The sequence below is a fragment of the Eurytemora carolleeae genome, unplaced genomic scaffold (genome assembly GCF_000591075.1).
Source record: "Eurytemora carolleeae unplaced genomic scaffold, Eaff_2.0 scaffold651, whole genome shotgun sequence".
Lineage (NCBI taxonomy): Eukaryota > Metazoa > Arthropoda > Copepoda > Calanoida > Temoridae > Eurytemora > Eurytemora carolleeae.
The window spans coordinates 152224-172057 of record NW_019396550.1 but is presented as its reverse complement, the minus strand read 5'-3'; the positions used below and the strand labels follow the sequence as shown (position 1 = coordinate 172057).

Sequence of the window (19834 nt, the reverse complement as noted above, 5' to 3'; positions counted from 1 at the left end):
ATACAAGTTTATATACGGCTGCATAGGATGCATAGATGCATAGACTCTTATAAGAAAATATATACAAGTTTATATACTCCTGCAAAGGATGCATAGCATAGATGCGTAGACTTTTATAAGAAATATTATTATTCAAATCTTTATTGGGTCAAATGTGAGACAGAAATTAGCAATAATGATCACAATTAATTTAATAAGATTAAAAACTATTTAGTTCAGATTAAGTAGCGTTTCACTAAATAATATAATTAAATACATTAGAGTTAAAAAGTTTGGTATGAATATTAGTATTAATGACAAATGATTCTCAAAAAAGACTAGAACTAGGAATTATGAGCTCAAAATCAGTAATGTAAAAAAATTTAAAATAAAAATCTTTTGTAAAATAAACATTTTAATCACATGGGGCGACTAAAACTTTGTCAACTTTGGCCTGTGGTAATTTGGGCTTTAATCCATTTTCAAAACACCACATGGTATAACGATTTCTTGCCTTCACAAGACAATGCAAAAAGAAATGATGATGTCGCTTGTTCATAGAGTTCAAAATCTTTTTGAATTTACCCAACCAGATAAAAGTTTGTTCAGCTGACTCGGTATTGGGATGATCAAAAGTTTCCCGTAATTGTTGAACAACTTTTGGATAATTTTGCCTACAAGATTCTCTGACATGGTTCTAAAATTTAGACTTAATAGAATGGTCTACCAACCACTTAATTGTCTAACAATGTTTTCATAAAATAAAGTTGTAAAATCAATATTTTAGATAAAGCTCATACGCAGTAATTGATTAGACTATTCTATTAAGTTAACTTGATATGCAGGGCATCTACTCCTTTTGTAATATTATTAAACACAGAAATGCCTTTAGAAGATATATATAATTTGTAGGTATGCAGCTGAGACATAAAACATTGTTCTAAGAATTCAATATGTATTAAGAGAGTCTACACTCTACAGTCCCTTTAATTATAAATAATTTTCTAAATTCCTAGTTTAGCCTCAGATGTTAACTGGGATTGATCACAGTCCCAAAGCTTTAAACGTTCAAGATTACACTTAATTATGATTGAATTTTTGTTTCTAAAATCAATTTGAAAAAAACCATTACAATTTAAGATCAAAGACGCAAAAATCCAACCATATTATCGTAAAATAAAAATTTATCATCTATATTTCTGTATTCCTTTAGATAAAGCTCACAGTATTTAATTGTTGGAATTGCTACTTGCGATTTACTTTCAGATTTGTATAAAGGTGACCAATTTCTAATTATTCCGCCAGAAGTAACAAAAAATAAGTGCCCCCTGGAATGGACATTCATGGTTACCAATCCTGTGGTGTCCTTATTGCAATCTTTGTTTGTATCCAGATTTTTTTCAAAACTATATGAGTCTTTCATTGCAGTAGATCTTAAAATTCGATCAGTGCCAGTGGCTTCCCCTACAGTTTCAGATGTAACCTTGATTTTTTCTGAGATTTTTTCTAGAAAATCGTTTTTCTTCTTTCTATCAGAGATAGTGTAAGCATCAACATTACACCCTGGATACTTCAAGAAACCACGCAAATCCACTGGAATACCTGAAAGCATTATATAATAATATTTATATAATATATAATGAATATAAGTACATTGTACAGTATAATATTTTACATAAAAGCAATGAATGAAAATTATAGAATATTTGAATCCTTACCTAATTTAATTATTTGTTCTCCACAATCATTACAAAAAGCTGAGCCAGGCTTGGGGCTATTAGTGCAGTTCCGAGGATATTTGTCAGTAGCAATGTATACATCCTTTCTTGGTCTAACTGCTGAGCACGTTTTGTATCTAAAAAGTAAATACTTTAGACTATGAATATTTATAAGGTTTTAACATACATACCTTATCTTCCATATACCATCCATGCTTGTACTCTTGGAACAAGCTCAAGGTTCACAAAATGGCTGACATGTATGGTCATACAGTTTATTTCATCTTGATGTATCTGCTTTGTCCATAAACGAATTAAAAGACTCTGCTTGAGATCCATAATGCATTACTATAATTCAGAGCATCTTACAAGCAAAATTATAAAATAAAAAAATGATAAATCACAACAAAAATGTTCGTTCTTGAAAAATTTTCATAGCGCACCTTGTTAAGTTGTAGACTGCTTCGGACTCCTGATAAGGGAAAAGAGATCATCACTTCACAATGTTTTAATAACAATAGATTGAATAATTATCTTTTATTCCTCTGAAATTGTCTGCAGACGTAATTTCATGTTGGAATCACAACGTTACCGATAAAAGCTCTGGGTAATCAAGTATGAAATAATATCCATGTTTATAATTCAAAAATACATTTTAAGTGGAATCAAGCATATTTGAGACGCAGTTTAAATTTAAGCTGCCGCTCAAATTCTTTAAATTCAGCCTCTTGCCCTTTAACAATTCCAAATTCGTTATATCTTTTAAAATCTCCCTACCTCGTATACCATCTATTATAATTAGTTCATATTTAATGAAAGTAAATTTCTAAATGGTTGGTTCGAACACATTTTCGAGAATACAACCGGTTCTTCAAAACAAACAATTTTGTCAAACGAACTTTAAAAATCGATCGATGTTTTACTGAACGAACGATTTACTGAACAAACTCTTGAAAAAACGAAAGTTTTAATTTATCCAACGATTCACAAATGGCGTAAATTTTACATTTTCTGACGTCTATTTTTGAGAATGTCGATTTTATTTTGAAAAAATAACATTATCTTTTTAAAATAGTTTTTCAAATACATCAGAGTGTCAATGTGGGCATTTGTTTAAGGGGGGAGGAGCTGTTTTGGGTTTAAAATTCTGTGTTAGATAAGAATTCTAGAATGAAATTTTAAAATATCGTATCTTTCTGTAATTATATCATTCGTACCATTTTCAAACAATTTTTTTCCAAATTTCCAATTTTATCAATCCTTGGGGAGCCCCCCGGCCACCATCCCACGTCACACCACGTGAAGAGAGCTAGTTAAGAGCCTTTTAGATTTTCATAATTTCCAGACTCCAAATTATTTATATCAATTTCTATTTTGTCTCTCCCGTCAAATTCTCTACTCTCTAGTTGTTTTACCATTAAACTAACTCATATTGGCAGGAATATATCACTGCACTCTGTCACGCTGATCTAGCATTTCGGTCCTTGTCCCAGCAAGAAATGACTTTCGTTCACAAATGGACACCACCAAACATATTTTATTCGTTTACATTTTTTGCGTTTTAAGTGAAAAAAAATAGACAGCTTTGTCAATTTAAAGGTTATTGGGTTATAGAGCTGAGAACATTAGTCTTTCTTTCCGTTTAGTTAAATTAAAGAGACGCATAGGCCAATCAAGTATCTGTTTGTGCTTAACCAATCAGAGGCGCAACTAGTGGGGGGGGGAGAACCCAGTTTCCTCCCACTCTCACCCCCCTCCCCCCCTCACTTGACTCCAGCATGATCATTATTGTGAACCATCTTCAAATTTTGCCAATTAAGAAGAAATAACAAAATTTTTCTTTGGCTCTTTGCGCATCATTTCTAAAAGAATATCTAACTATTTTCTCGTTTTCGCCTTAAAAAAAGTCAGTCAAATTCTAAATTCATCCTCTCTAAAAAAACTGTATTATAGAGGACGTGAGGACGGTATCTAGTAAAACGCAAGAATAAATGCCAGAATATTTTTTCATAACTTAACAGTGAAGTATTTTGATAAGATTTATTATATAGTTATATGAATCAGGGAACAGCCCCTTAACATGCCTTTTGATTGAGAAGAGATGTTGGCTTCTCCCCTGGGTAGATGATGATACCAGAGTCTGGATACCCGTGCTTCTCAGACCCCTCTACGGCAGTACTACGGAGATCTTCATTAGGTTCACACCTTGAGAGGTTCCCTGTAGCGTACTACCTGATGAATCCTGATGCCGCTCTATTCTACCCGAACTGTAACTTTGAGGAGCCGTCTATCTTGATGTCGGAGATGCATGAGGAGCCTGCAACCCGAGACTCTGGTGCTCCTGCCGCTACCCTGCATAGTGTTGATCATCCTCTAATTGCTGTTCCTGTTGTACAACATATGGATGGAGGAGATCTACAACAGCTCGTCCCTGAGCACAGGGGATGTGAATCCCCGTGTCCGGACTTGGACGAGGATGAATCTCCCCTAGAGATGGATGAGACTAGCCTCAGCTCCGAACCGTTCTCCCATCCTCTTCAGAGTTTGGAGTCTGTATGCGACCTGACAAGGTCCCTGGACCTGGAACGGATCCGCCTGAGGAAATCCATGGCCCAGAGGAATGGCCTCCGAGCTGATCTACTCCAGCATGTGAAGAGTATTCTAGATACTCTGGATGATGACCTATATCTCCTTTACCAAGCTCGGTATCATCTAGATGATCTTATCAAGGGATTCTCAGAATCCCGCCCAAGGGATCAGACATCTTCAGCTCTTTAGAATCCAACCTAGTAATAATAATGTGATTAGTATTGTATTTACTCATGTTCTTAATAATAATAAGGTTACATAAAACTCTACTTTTGATCATTTAATTATAACTTATTTACGTCTGAAAGAGTAAAGACAAAGTAAGGATTATCTTTGATTGTTCAGATCACAACAACAGGTTTATGTGAATCAAGCCTAACTTAAAAGGCTTAGTAGAACTACTACAATGTTTACATATCACACGTGAAGACTAAAAGTTAAATGCCTCATACGAATCCTCTTTGCTCAGGTTTTCTCTTTGAAGTTGTGGAACTCTCTTATAGAATATCATATAAGATTAAGGGAACACAAAACCTGACAACCTAAGAAGAATATCAGAAATAATAAGGATTATATTTATCAAACTATTAGGACTTTTGCAGACTATATAAGTGGAAAACAGGAAAACAAGCACAGTGGGACTTCGATCAGAAAGACTATTATGGAATATGGACAGACGTAAGATAGTCAAGTACTGCCAGAAACTACTTACTACTTAGTACTGCACAGACGTACGTTAAGGGACCATATAATGGACAAAACTGCCCTAGACTGTAACATCGGACTTTATAAACATAGTGAATATGACTAAGCCAGGAACTAACAGACACTAAGAAATACATGAAAATACACTATATAGAATAACAGAAATTTGTTGTCGCTTTGCACATGTTTAATTAATTTACTCATGTCATTCATTTTAAAGTAGTTGGAAGTATATTTTTCGTTTTTTCCGTTTGTTTATAAATTATAACATGTTTAGTCTTCCATACCTTCTTTATATTGCTTATAACAGTTTTTTTCTTTATCCATAATTTTCTTTTTTCTTCATTCACTGTGAACCTTTTCTTGTTTTGGTCCTTTGTACAGCTATAAGTCACATTACACTTCCAAAATGTTTTTTACCCCCACCCCACCCCCTTCCACCTCCCCTTCCTTTCAAGACAGGGGCGGATACAGGGGGGGGGCGGGGGGACATTCGCCACCCCCTGGCGGAGCCCCCCCCTGAATTTGGAATTTTTTGTTCCTATTTTCAGAATATCTTCTCTATAGCATGCTTAAGGGAAAGAAACCCTAGTGCAAAACAGGAAAAAAATATCTGTCTTAATAAACTATAATGTGTGAAAAGTTAAAAATCTAGTTTTTTATTCTTTAGCCATTAATTTTGACTCTTTTTGAGTCTTTTAAGCCAAAAAATTTTCGCCTGCAGCGCGATTTTTTGTTCCTAATTATGAATTTTTTTGTTCCTAAAAAATCTTGCCCCCCCCCTCTCACTTAAATCCTGTATCCGCCCCTATTTCAAGAGAAAGTATATTTATATTAAATCACGAAACCCACAGTAATCCAAAGGTTTCAAGCGTTGTCACTTCTTAAAACCTAGAGCAAAAACTAAATGCTCTGAAATGTGCATGTTTAGGGCTACAAAAAAAATAAAGTAAGTTAGTAAGGTAAAATCTAATTAAAGTTGACCCAGACGTCTGGATGTACGTGAACCAGGTTTGACCCCAGAACCAATTATGGTCGAGTATCCTTGGATCAAATGATAATATTTCGCAAAGCACACAGTTTAATCCCAAACAACCCGTTGGTGCAAAAATTATAAACATAAAATGTTACATTTTTTGCATTAACAAAACTCTTTTTCGCATTATTATATTATTAGTCTTGTTTCCCATTCTCAATCACGTGAAATGCAAGAACTCGCTTTTATAACTCCTAAAGGGTTTGTAAACGTAATCTTAAGTGACTCTCTATTTCTAAAGTATGCCTGGTTCACAGTTCAGTTACTGTCTGAATTAAACACATTTTTGAAGTTAGATAAGTACGATGTTATCGCGCTGAAAATGGTTTCAATGCCGGGTACCAATTTTAAACAGGTATGCCCCTTTATAAATGGAGGGTCAATTCATCAAAATGACCTTTTATAAATTTATATTTTGAAGGTGCAGTCTAATTTTGACAAATGTTTCTCATTTAGCGTGTTCTTGTCATAATTCTTACATAGCTAATTAATACTCATTCATTCCACCCCTCTCTCTTGCAAACTTAAATTTGAAAACCTTCAACCGCAGTTAGCTTTTCTTTAAAGAAGCATTTTCCTTGGTGACATTGTTTCCATGCCCCCCCCCCCCTCTCTTTACAATATGATTTAGAGACAAAATATTAACGTGCCCCGTGTAATTCACTCTTTATAAGACCAACTCGTTCATAAGAATAACTAATGCATGTGTTCGGTTTCTTTCAGTTGAATTCAATCCAGTTTTGGTCTATAATTTAACACTCTTAGTTTAAACTTACTTTATGTTTCTTATTTTACTTTTTCAAAATGAGAAAAAGCGAAAAACGTATGTATTCAGCGTGTGGGGAATTTAATTCTGTTAAACAGCCCAATATTGGGCACAGATTATGATTATGAATAAGGATCTAAAAAAGAAACCAATTAAAGGGGCGATCAACGTATTTTTATTTATTAAAAGATTTATCCTTTTTGTTCAAATTTTGGCTGGATAGTTTTCAAATGTAAAAAAATTAAAGAAAACTGTCTAATTTATGTGTTTAGACAGATAAACACTAAGTTTCTCAATAACTTTAAAAAGGTACCATTGAGAATAACTTTAAATATTTAACTATACTGAGCTAAGAACTTTAGAATGGTGGATAAGGATAACAATGCTTGATCCTCTCTTTTTCTTAATCTCGCGACTAACCTAATCTTGTAACTTGTATTCTGAAAAGTGTAAAAAATTCAACCAGAGTTAATCAGAGTCGCGTATCAAAAGCTGGGAAATTTTGAAATTTTGCGCGCCATTTAGGGTTACTAAACAGAAACAGACTGTCTAATTTTTAAAAACAGGTTTTTGATTTTTCTGTACTATATCCAAAAAAGAGTGAATTAAGCAAGAAATTAAAAGCGCCCACATTGGATATTCGGATCAAAGGTATCCCATTCTAAAGTTCCCAGCTCAGGCAACTCTTTGAACACAACTTTATCTTATTAAAGTTAAAATTATTGTATTTTCTGAAAATCGTTTGCCTCAACCACGCTTCTTCTAACCTTATAAATATCAGAGATATGAACATGATTTAAAAAATATTTGAGACATGTAACATTTATAAAATTAATATATAGTACCATTCTTTTCTAAATACAAAGGAAAAAGAATAAATTAAGCTGTCTTAAACGAATATATAATTAAATACAAAAAACTTTTTCTTTCAATGCATTGAGGTTAAAATAGTCATTTTAGAAATATTCAATTGCTTATTCCCTGAAAACATGAGAAAGCCATGAATAGTCTAATTTCAATTCTTCTGTATTTAACTACGAAACTATACGAACATCACTTTAAACTAACGTTAATTGCAGGGATGCTGATTGAAATCTTCATTACTCCTTATAATAAAGAGCTATTGAGAATACCAAAAATGTTTTGAATTTTCAATTAGAACCAAATAATTTTGCTTTTATCAAACTTGAGCATAAAATCAGAACTAGAAGAGATACCAGGTTACAAAGTCGAGCCAGTGATGTAGCTCAAATGTTACTTAATCTCCTTCTTTCTAGTTAGCAGTGCGATGACCAGGGAGTAAGGAATAGAAGGGAGATATAATTGACGCCGCCCACCCTACCATATATTGATACATGCTTTGCAGACAGTACTCCATTTGTATAAGAAACATTTGAATTATGCACGTATACAATAACCTATTCTGAATATTTCTTATACAAATGGAGTACCCGTCTGCAAAACATGTATAATCATATGGCAGGGCGGACCGCGTCAGTTATATCTCCCTTCTATTCCTTACTCTCTGGGGATGACAGGTAGTATTTCCTGGTGTAAGTTCTGTGAATTCATTCTTAAACTACACTCTTCATCCTTACTTGCTACAATAATACGTGATACTGCAGAAACAGAAATATAATTATAATATATCAGCGCTTTTACACTTAGATTACTACACAGTTGATATACAGGGATACGTCTAGAATAAAATCTGTTCTTATAGTTTTAGTAATTTATCCTATGACATCATGTGTCAATATTATAAAATTGGGGGCATTTTTATTTAATTGGGGGCATTTCTTTTTAAATTGGGGGCAATTTTTTTTAATTGGGGGCATTTTTTTCAAATTGGGGGCAATGGGGGCAAATGTGTTATAAATGATAAATTTACATAAAGAAAATAGGGATATGATACGCTGTTTATAAATTTTGTTTTTTTATCCTATAATCGTAAAAACTGATTAGCATCTCACAGCATAACCATATGAGGATGGTTTCTTGACGATGTTGTATCTTTCGCCCAACGCAAATCCGCTCTACTCCACTTCTGATCTACGCCAAATCCACTATACTACACATCCGACCTACTATCACGTGGTTTTACAGCTGCTATGAAGGACTTGTGGCCGCAGTGCCCGGCCTCCTAGTCTGTCCTAGCCACGGTGCGTTGGCCCCCTAGCCTGTCCTAGCCGAAGTGCTCTGCCCAGCAATTGTCTTAAACAAAAAATGTAAAAAAAACTGGTGTAGTTCCGATATTGCAGTAGATCGGAAAGTTAGTGGGTCAGAAGTTCAGTAGGGGGGATGTTGCGTAGAGACGATGTAACATTACCTTTCTTGACCCTTGGCGGTCAAAATTGGAAACGAAAAAAAATCGGGTTAAAACTTTTTTTTTGGAAATCCACCGAAGCAGAAAAATTCGCGAAATCTTTAGATTTACAATGAACGAAGAAAACGGTGGATTAAACAGAATCTTAAAATGTTTGATTTATAATAAAATACAAACAGTTTTTCCAGTTTCAGATTTCAAGTTATAAAATTTAATCCTAAAATGATCCTGTGCAGTGCAACACAGATTGCAAATTTCAAAGCCCATGTTTGCATAACTGCCCCTGTGATAAGTGTTCTGTAAACTGCAAAAAATTTGCAAAGGAATTCTCATAGGTATCACAGCATTTTTTAATTCAAGTGCAAAGTGCATATGCAAATAAAAAATTTATTATAAAGTACAAACATGAAACGCGGCAAAAAAAAATTTAAAAACAACAGCTAGAAATGATTGGAAATCTGTTTACAGAAAAATAAACAGAAAATTATGGTTAAGCAATTGTAATTTATTTTGTTTCTAATCTACAAATTTTAATTTTTTCTGATTTCAATATAAAGGATGAATTAAGTAGTATTTTTTCATAAGGAAATTCTGATAACAAAACGGAAAAGAATTTTAAAAATCCATTTCTTCGAAAGATATAAAGTACAACAATAAAAAATAACTTTTTAACAATTAAGTTAAAAACCATGTTCCTATAAACTCATGTTGGATTCACGAAACCTCGATTAAAACATGTTAAAAGAAGTTATATAAATCAAATAAGATAGATAGATACACGAGTTAAAGATTTAATCCGACTAAGCAGATGTAATTTAACTTTGCTTGGAAGGTACAGTTTTTAAGAGTTAATAACGGTCTCATAATTTATGAATTAAACAAATAAAAGAAGGTTTTAATTTGTTTTATCAAAATTAACAAAAAGTTTTTTAATTCTTTTTAACCTTCGAAAACACATACAGGGTTACCCACAAAGAATGATATTGTAAAGACGACCGGAAACTCCTAAAAAGAAGATCCCAAGGTTAAATTATGTATTCTTCCTTAAATATAGTCATATATTGGCTTATTGAAAGATTTGGCAAAGAAACAAACATGTATTCAGTGAATCGTGAATACAAGTTAACAAACAGTATAAATTCTGTACAATCGTCTCTGAAGTCTCATCCTTTATACAATGTTTAAGATGTTTGAAGTAGTAACTAAAATACTGCGATATTCCGATATTTTAAATGTTCGCATCAATGCACGCTTTTTAGCAAAATTTCAATTTTATGCATGATAAGATACTGCCAGCTTTAAACTAATAAATGTATTTTATAACCTTAATAATTCTACGCAGCCGATATCATCATTTATAAAAACTAGACACAAGATACTAGACACAAGATACTAGACACAAGATACTAAAAACAAGATACTAGACACAAGATACTGGACACAAGATACTAGACAAAAGATAATTAAACAAGATACTAGATACAAGATACTAGACACAAAATACTAGACACAAGATACTAGACACAAGATACTAGCCACAAGATACTAGACACAAGATAATAGACACAAGATACTAGACACAAGATAATAGACACAAGATAATAGACACAAGATTCTAGACACAAGATACTATACACAAGATACTAGACACAAGATACTAGACACAAGATACTAGCCACAAGATACTAGACACAAGATAATAGACACAAGATACTAGACACAAGATACTAGACACAAGATACTAGACAAAAGATACTTGACACAAGATGCTAGACACAAGATACTAGACACAAGATACTAGACACAAGATACTAAACACAAGATACTAGACCAAGATACTAGACACAAGATACTAGACACAAGATACTAGACACAAGATACTAGACACAAGATACTTGACACAAGATACTAGACACAAGATACTAGACACAAGATACTAGACACAAGATACTTGACGCAAGATTTTTTTTGTTAAAAATGTTAAAGCTCTCCAGTAGAAATAATTTTCTCTCCACTGGATTTAGATCCAGTACTCTACATTAATTTCCAATTATTTATGAAAACTTCAGTCACTCTTATTGTACGGGTTCGAAATAACATCTGGATTGTTAAAATAAAATTGTGGAAATAAAAATAGCTCGTCTTTTATTGCAATCTATGGTCAATGGATCATTACTTTGCAGCATATGTCCTAAGTGTTTCAAGTCGTTAAGCCGCCCCCCCCCCCGGCCCCCTTTCCCTTTGGAATGACATTTTTTTGGTCATCTTGTAATATCAAAACTTGAAACATATGCATCTTCAGCAAAAACTTGATTTATCATAACTTTCAAATTAACAATTTTGCACTGATTACTGAGGCGTGAATTTGAAAAAAGTAAAGTACGGCTTGGAAAACATATACTCATAATAGTGTTGATTGCAAGGCATATGCACTGTGTGCACCATATGCAGTTAAATTCATGGATGAATGAATAAAAAAAGAATGGTTGAGTGATGAACTTAAATTCCAATTACTTTTTACCTTAAAGGGACTGTAAACGTAATTTCAAGGGATATTTCAAAACAAAAGTTGTTCAAATTCAAAACTCTGCCTTTTGAAATTTTATCAGAGATACGATAGAGTAAATATTGTCGATATTCTATTCTGAACAATGTAAAAAGTCTTGTCTCTGCTGCAGAATTACATTGTTTCTTTTTTGAGTAGAACTCAAGGATTCAAGATGATCAATTTTGAGAATGAGAAATATCAAAAGATCTTTTTATATTCCAGAGATATTTTTCGTAAGTTCAATGGACCAGTTTATTTTATATTTTGACCTAGAATATTTCAACCATATTTCTAGAAAAATATTTTAAAATATTAGTACTAGCTGCAACTAAAAGTGACCCTATTTAATGTACACAAACAACATCAAATATAGAATTCACACAATTTTCTTTTAATTCAAAATTAGATAATCTTAATTTCAAGAAAACAATTCTTGAATGAAATCACTTTAATCCGTGGATGGAAGCTGGAGACATGCATGTTTGCAGAAATTCTAAGTATTGGCTCTTTATTAAAAAAAAAACCTGGACATTTACTAATCCAGTATTTCTTTAATCCATGGAAGACATGTTGCAGCCTTGTAGGCAGGGTTTATTAAACAATCTGAGGATTTACCAGTCTTTAATCCGTGGATGAAATGGAGACAGACATGTTATTAAAAAATCTAAGCATTTACCAATCCAATATTTCTTTAATTTATTAAGGAAATGTTGGCAGGAAGATTTTATTAAGAAATCTGAAGAGTATTTATACTACTAAGCTTTCAGATTTTAAACACAATTTTTAAAATTTTGATCATTCATAAACCTTCCCTGGGGTCACATGAGGTCCCACACAAAATTTGGACCCGATGGTTCAGCCGTTTTGACGTTTATTGGATACAAACGAAAAAACAAACACACCCAGACACCCAAGCTAAAGGAATTGAGTTTTTGCCACAAAGTCTGATTTTATGATCACTATATCTTTGGAAACAAATTTTATAGACCTTAGATATTTCAAACTATGAATTCTGTTAAATCAAATAATCAGAGTTTGAAATATCAAAGGTTTACAACTTCGGGTTCTAAAGATATTGATGTTTAAATATTTGATTTTGTTCCAAAGACTCAATTCCTTTATATATAGATTTGCCAGTAAATTGAACACAGGAATTGAATCTTTGCCACGCGCTTACTAATCCCTAAATCTTTGCAATCCCAATGTCGTAGACCTTAGATATTTTAAACTATGAATTTGTTAGATAAACTAATCCAAGTTTGAAATTTCAAAAAATTACGCCATGTAAAGATTTAAGGATTGGAGAATTTGAGTTTGTGGCAAAACTAGACGTTAGTTTACAATCAATCATGCAACCATCAACTTGTACATATAATGATTTACTTTTATAACCAATTTTATATTAGAAAATCAATCAATCATTTCGTATCAAACTCGGTCAACCTTTCAGCTTCTTATAGAATACCGGGCATTTTCCGAGATTACCGGACATAACTATTTTGTGTTCCTAGATTACCGGACATATCTATTTTCTGTTATTGGATTACCAGACATATCTATTTTGATTTCCTGGATTACCGGGGATTACTGGACATATCTACTTATCCCTTTGTAATACCGGACGTATTTATATTTTATTTTTGAATCACTGACATATTTTATTTGTTTCCTCAATTACCGGACATATGTAGTCTGATTTTCTGCACTACCAGACATAGTGTAGCCCGTGTAAGCTCAATAGCTCGGAATAGGTCCATTGATGTAACCCCTTCTGTTCTAATACAGACTGGAGCTAAGCTCAGATTGGTCAGTTCTTTTGATGCAACTCCTACAGACCCAGAGTAGAGTTTATGCACCCAGATTTTACCCAGTTGGTGACTGGAGTTCAAAAGTGGAGTTAAAGTCGAGTTGAAGTGGAGTTTTGAAGTGGAGTTTAGGACATCTAGTTATCATCCAGTTGTGTTTCCTGGGAGATGAGAGACTAGTAAATGGACTGACACTATAAGGCAACATTGACAGTGAAAAAGTTAAGTAGGGGAAAACCATTTCAAACCCATGGGGGTAAAAATTCATAGTTGCCAAAGTCAAAAATACTTTAGTTTTAAACTGATTTGTTTTTGTTGATGCGGCTGTTTTTCTGAGATAATATTTGTCTCGTTCAAAATTAAATACTCTTCATTCTCTATGACCACAGAAAATACATGTTTGTTTCTCTAAAAATCAGTCGTCGTTATATATAATACATATATGCATCGTTGGCTCGAAAATTAACTTCCATTCCAATGCCTGAGGTTTTCCTTAAGATGATTAATTCGCAGTTGCACATTTTTTGCTTCTTGTGCGGGAAATATGCATTTTCAAATTAGGGTTGAAGCAAAAAGTGTTCAATGTGTGTGAAGTTAAAGTACGTGCAGTACGCAAAATAGAGTTAAAGTGTGGATATGCAATATTTAAATTGGAAAGTTTTCCTTTTCATATTATTATCAATAATATAGAAGATAATATAAAGAACGATCGTTAACGTTATCTTTTATTTTATACTCAAAAGATTTTAAAATATTCAAACTAATATGTTTCCCTTAAAAATGTTTTAAGTCAATAAGCATAACATATATATATGTAAGATGAACTTTTTAAACCTCTATTACTGCAAATCTTTTCAAAAATCAAACCTTTAAAATTCAAAGTTAACTTCCACACAAACGATTGCTTTTTCAATTTCGGCATTTGGTTTTTCGTTTAAATTCTAAAGTTTAAAACTAGTGTTCGAATTTAATAAATTTAAGCCGCATCTCAAGTCCCCCGAAAACCGGTTTCAATTGACGCCGACTTAAACTTGAAATATTTAATACAATTTTAAGTGGAACCAGCAATATTTGAGCCGCGGCTTAAATCTAAATTCGGCCTCTGGTGGCCAAATATCGTCGTTTAAATTGCATCATATATAAAACAAATAATAATATTATTAAATATCAACTATATACGAATGCATTGAATAAATTTCGATGTTTACAGGTTGCAAGATCTGAATGATTTGTTTGGATTTAAATTGAATGATTTACGATCTGAGTCGAAAATTGCAACTTTCTCAATTTGTATGTTTGGACGCTACGTTCTTCGGTATGAGTCGTGTTTAATATTTTCTCCTTAAGAGACACAACAGATAGAATAAAGATAAGAAGCGATCACCATCGAATACTTTTTCTACGTAAGCCTATACCCCCTCAGATTTTTCGCGAACACTCCCATATTTAATTTCCTCTCAGACCCAAATATCATCGTTTATTTTGTCTAAAATATTTATAGAATACAAATTCCCGAGAAACCCATTTTTTTGTTTTTCTGGAAATTAGTTAACATCGTTTATATATATATATATATATATATATATATATATCTGAATAGTATTGTTCAGAAACATTCCTAATTTCAAAATATGCATTTTAAAATAGGTGAACATGCCCTCGATCTAATGCTTAAAGATTTATATGTTGTAAGCTCTCATTATTTAAAGTTGAATTGTTCAATTTATGGTTTATTTTAATTATGTTTTCACATGTAAAGGTTTGTTCAGAACGCTATTGCACCAAAACTGCAAAATAATACAACTTATAATCTTATCTCATCTAATCTTGTATTTTTACATGAAAACTTTCTTTTTACCAGGGGTTACACAAAGTTCAATTGAGGAAATAAATGCATTTTTATGTAGGGAAAAAATATCATTTTCTTGCCTGAGAAAGGCTGGTTTTTATTATCGTTGTAAACCGTTGTATGCTCGTTAGCTGGAAGCATGATTTGCAGTTTTAATAGTATTTAACTGTCAAACCTAATCCATAGGCTTGAGTTTAAAATGAAAAGTATCAGAAATGAATACGCTACTTTTGCAAGAAGAATTATTCCTACTTAGTTTATCAAAGACAATTTTCTGATTTCCTAATTTCCATGTTCATTAGCTTGCTTTGGGGTTTGTTCAAAAACAAATGAAAAAGAGAGAAAAAAATCTATGGCCTACGCTAAAAAATCAAAATACAGGGTTACCCTATACCCACAAAGGATAAGACCGTAAAGACGATCTTAAACTCTTAAAATATGACAATTCAAAAGGTTATATTAAATATATATACATATTATACATATATTCTGAATTATTTAATAATTTGACATAAAAAGAAACTTGTTTACAGTTGCAGGGAATCATGAATTTAAGAAGAATGACAGTACAAATTCCGTACAGTCGTCTCTGAAGTCTCATCCTTTGTGGATAATCCTGTAGCATAAAAGTCCAAATCAAGCCACATTCCAAACTTCCTGCCCGTACAGCTAATTTGATAAAAAGCGAAAATTTATCATTATATGAAATTATAAAGTAAGAAAGGATAAGTAAATGCAAATAAGATACGCACAAGGTTCGCAACCATACCCTTTGTCTGATCAGAAATATCTTTATTTTATTTTTAAAGAAAAAGATTGCTTTCTGTTCATATAGTTTCTCTGTCAAAGTGATATGAAGGTTTGTTCTGAAGAGACAGTGAGGGAGTATTTAAATTTTCAAGTATATATGCCCTACTCCATAAGGGTTTCTCAAACCCGTATCAAACCAGGTATATCTCAATGTTCTCAAACCCATATCAATCCAGGTATATCTCAATATTCTCAGACCCATATCAATCCAAGTATATCTCAATGTTCTCAAACCCATATCAATCCAGGGATAACTCAATATTCTCAGACCCGTATCAATCCAGGGATAACTCAATATTCTCAGACCCGTATCAATCCAGGGATAACTCAATGTTCTCAAACCCATATCAATCCAGGGATAACTCAATATTGTCAGACCCATATCAATCCAGGTATATCTCAATGTTCTCAAACCCATATCAATCCAGGGATTACTCAATATTCTCAGACCCATATCAATCCAGGTAAAACTCAACGGCATTGTACTATCAATGTCAAACCAAACACGATCTATCTTTACCAGGAACTATCAATGCCTCAACTTTGACACGATCTCTGAACTCTGAACTAGCCTCAACTCGGACATGATCTTATAAACTATCAATGCTGCAACTCCAACACGATCTTGTAAACTATCAATGCAATGCCGCAATTTGGACACAATCTCATAAACTATCAATGATTCAACTTGGACACAATCTCGTAAACTATCAATGCCTCACCTCTGACAAGATCTTGAGCTGTCTAAACGCCAACACAATCTCGTAAAATATCAATACCACAACTTGGGCACAATCTTGGGGTTTCTCATTCGCTAAACGAGGAACACTTACTCTTGTTTGGTAACCGTTCAAGAGTCTGTTTCAATTAATTATATTTGGTTTTTTATGTTACTTAATTTAAAGTTAATTGACGTAAATACAATTTTTATGTCTATATGTATATAACGTAGTTAAGCTAATCATGTTAAGTAGTTATAAGTTAATCACAATACAGGTTTAGACGTATTCACAGACGTAGCTAGACTAGGTTAATCACATTACAAGTTTTGCGTCGGTAATGATAAGCACATTTAGATTTACAGACAATGTACAGCGTAATATATCTAGGTATGTTCAGGTTAACAAATATGGGAGTGCTACGATATTTGCTACATATCTTCCTAATTGTTATTGATAGAGGTTTCAACAGTACTGTTGTGAATCGACCAAGCTACTCTTTGACCAGAGTCTAAAACTAAAGAATGAAATTAAATTTATAGCTTAAAAGCAGGGTTGCCAACTACCTCATGCAAAAAGATACCAACTTGATGGTCAAAAAACACAAAAAAACACAATTTTTACTCCTCAAATCTGAAATTACACAGATTTGTTCTTTGATAATCACGTGATTCATAACTTTATTTTCTTAAAATCCAAAAATAAGAAGAATAACACCAGAAAAACAACTAAATCTTGAAGTATAAAAACAACACGAGGTTACAACCTTGCTGAAGAAATCATACCTGGCAAGGTAAAAAAGCACCAAAAAGGTAAGATATGTATTTATTTATTTCTGATTATGGAGACAGATTTATTAACTGAAAGAACTTAAATTGTTTAATTAAATAATTTTCAGGGATTGAAATGTCGCAAAATTTAATGTGGGTGTTCCAAAATTTAATGTTCCCGGGTTTAAATTTAATCGATGAGTTAAATATTTAAACCCAGGGTTAAAATTCACGTGGTTTAAATTAAGTCAGAACTCAGAAGTGGCATTTAAGCTGAAACTTAACATTTTTAAGTCGTAACTTTTCATTCTTTAGTTTTAGACCCAGGTCATGTTTAAAATAACGTGTACAGTCCCTTCAGGAAAACAATAACATACCTCAAACAATTCTGCGTAAAGTCCATGGAAACAAAGTTGGCTGAATTCTATAGAAAATCAATGAAAATAGAACGTTTTCGTGCCAAAGATTGAGGCCTGAAAGTACATAGTTGTTGGCTAAATCTCAGTTAAATAATAGTCTGAAAATCTTCTAAATCTAGAGCTTGGTTTTTGATTGGAACAGAGGAGGTTTTATTCGCGGATTTTTGCAGTTTTTAATCAAATTTTAATCTGTAGTTACAAAACTTATATGAAACAGCTTTTTAAATAAGATGGGGGTTATATAATATCTTTTAGAAAGCGTCCCATATCATATAAGTTTTAACGCCAAAATACGCACATAATACTCGAAAAACCCTAGTATTTTCTGCATGCAAATATTTATATTAGCAATATACAATTTTTATAAATGTTTCGTTCTTTTTAAATTTTCTGATTAGTCCCGGAAATCGCAATTTAAAGCTATAACACGATCCAATATGATGTAGGACACCCTGTATAGTTTCCAAGAATTACAGACTATCGCAACTATTATTATTATTATTATTATTATTATTATTATTATTATTATTATTATTATTATTATTATTATTATTATTATTATTATTATTATTATTATTATTATTATTATTATTATTATTATTATTATTATTATATAACAATTATTATTATCATTATTATTATAATTGACTTTGCACTCATTAGTATGATATATTATATAAATGTTAAGTTTTTATTATTATTTACACTGTCTACTAAAATCTTGAAACTCTGCAGAAGAAAAAAGCTGAAGAATATAAGATAAACTACAATTTCAACACATCAGGTCCTGAAACAAATGATTTTAAATAATCGCACTTTAATGAATTACATCTTCAGGGACCAGGGACCAGATTTAATGAATAACGAGACATGGTTGAACTGCGTACACGTATTTCAATCACTTTTCTTCTGCTTTAACCGACTCACAAAAGAAGAGGCTTAACTACGTCTGCGTGGTTCAGCTTCTTCTCGCTTGTCATTAAATCTGAACCCATATTTAATGAAAGGTTAGAAAGTTAAACCGCAAAGAGTTAGTTGAACCAGTTCTTAAAAACTTGAACCGAACAAGAGAAGTGGCACATCAATGAAGTTCAACTGTTTCTTCCTTTTAACTAAATCTAATCAGCATATTTCTATATCATCAGAAAACATAGTTTAGTGAGCCATGCTTCGGATTGGGGAAACTACAGGGTGTTCCAACATCATTTCGGTTCATTTATGGCTCTGAATTGCGATTTTCGGGATTAATCAGAAAATTTTAAAAGAATGAATCATTTAAAAAAAATTGTATATTGAAATTGAAATAAAAATTTGCATACTAGATTTTTTTGAGTATTATGTGAGTTTTTCAGCTTTATATCTTGAAGATAATCCAATATGATATGGGACGCTCTGTACTTCTGTTTTACCGCCAAGATCAACTTAAACTGCATGGAGAGGTGGTTCTTTTTATCTCAGTGGTACAAGAGAATTATTGCTTAACTAATCAATCAAAAATTCCCAACTTTTGAGCATCTTTTCAAGTTTTGCTAACATTACAAATTAGGTTGTGCATCCATTAAAAATATTATATTATTACGAACTGATTAAAAATTTGAGTCTCTAGTCATGGGACAGAAGGTAGCAAGAGATGATCATTGATCATTATTTTATTCGTGCCTGGCCTTGTTTCTAGCGTGCCTGGAGTAAAGCGGAGTCAAGAATATGTTAGTTTTGCGTTGGAGTAAAGTGGAGTTAAGATCAATTATGTAAGTTTTACGTTGGAGTAAAGTGGAGTTAAGATCAATTATGTTAG

General features: G+C 32.5%; 1 long non-coding RNA gene across 1 annotated transcript; it reads right to left on the bottom strand.

Moving 5' to 3' along the window:
• Positions 1 to 354: 354 nt before the first annotated feature.
• Positions 355 to 1801, bottom strand: LOC111705333 (uncharacterized). Its single transcript, XR_002765991.1, has 3 exons — positions 1698 to 1801; positions 1142 to 1581; positions 355 to 1058 (listed from the first exon to the last, which is right to left on the bottom strand). It is a non-coding gene; the product is annotated as an uncharacterized LOC111705333 (long non-coding RNA).
• Between the last annotated feature and the right edge of the window lie 18033 nt (positions 1802 to 19834).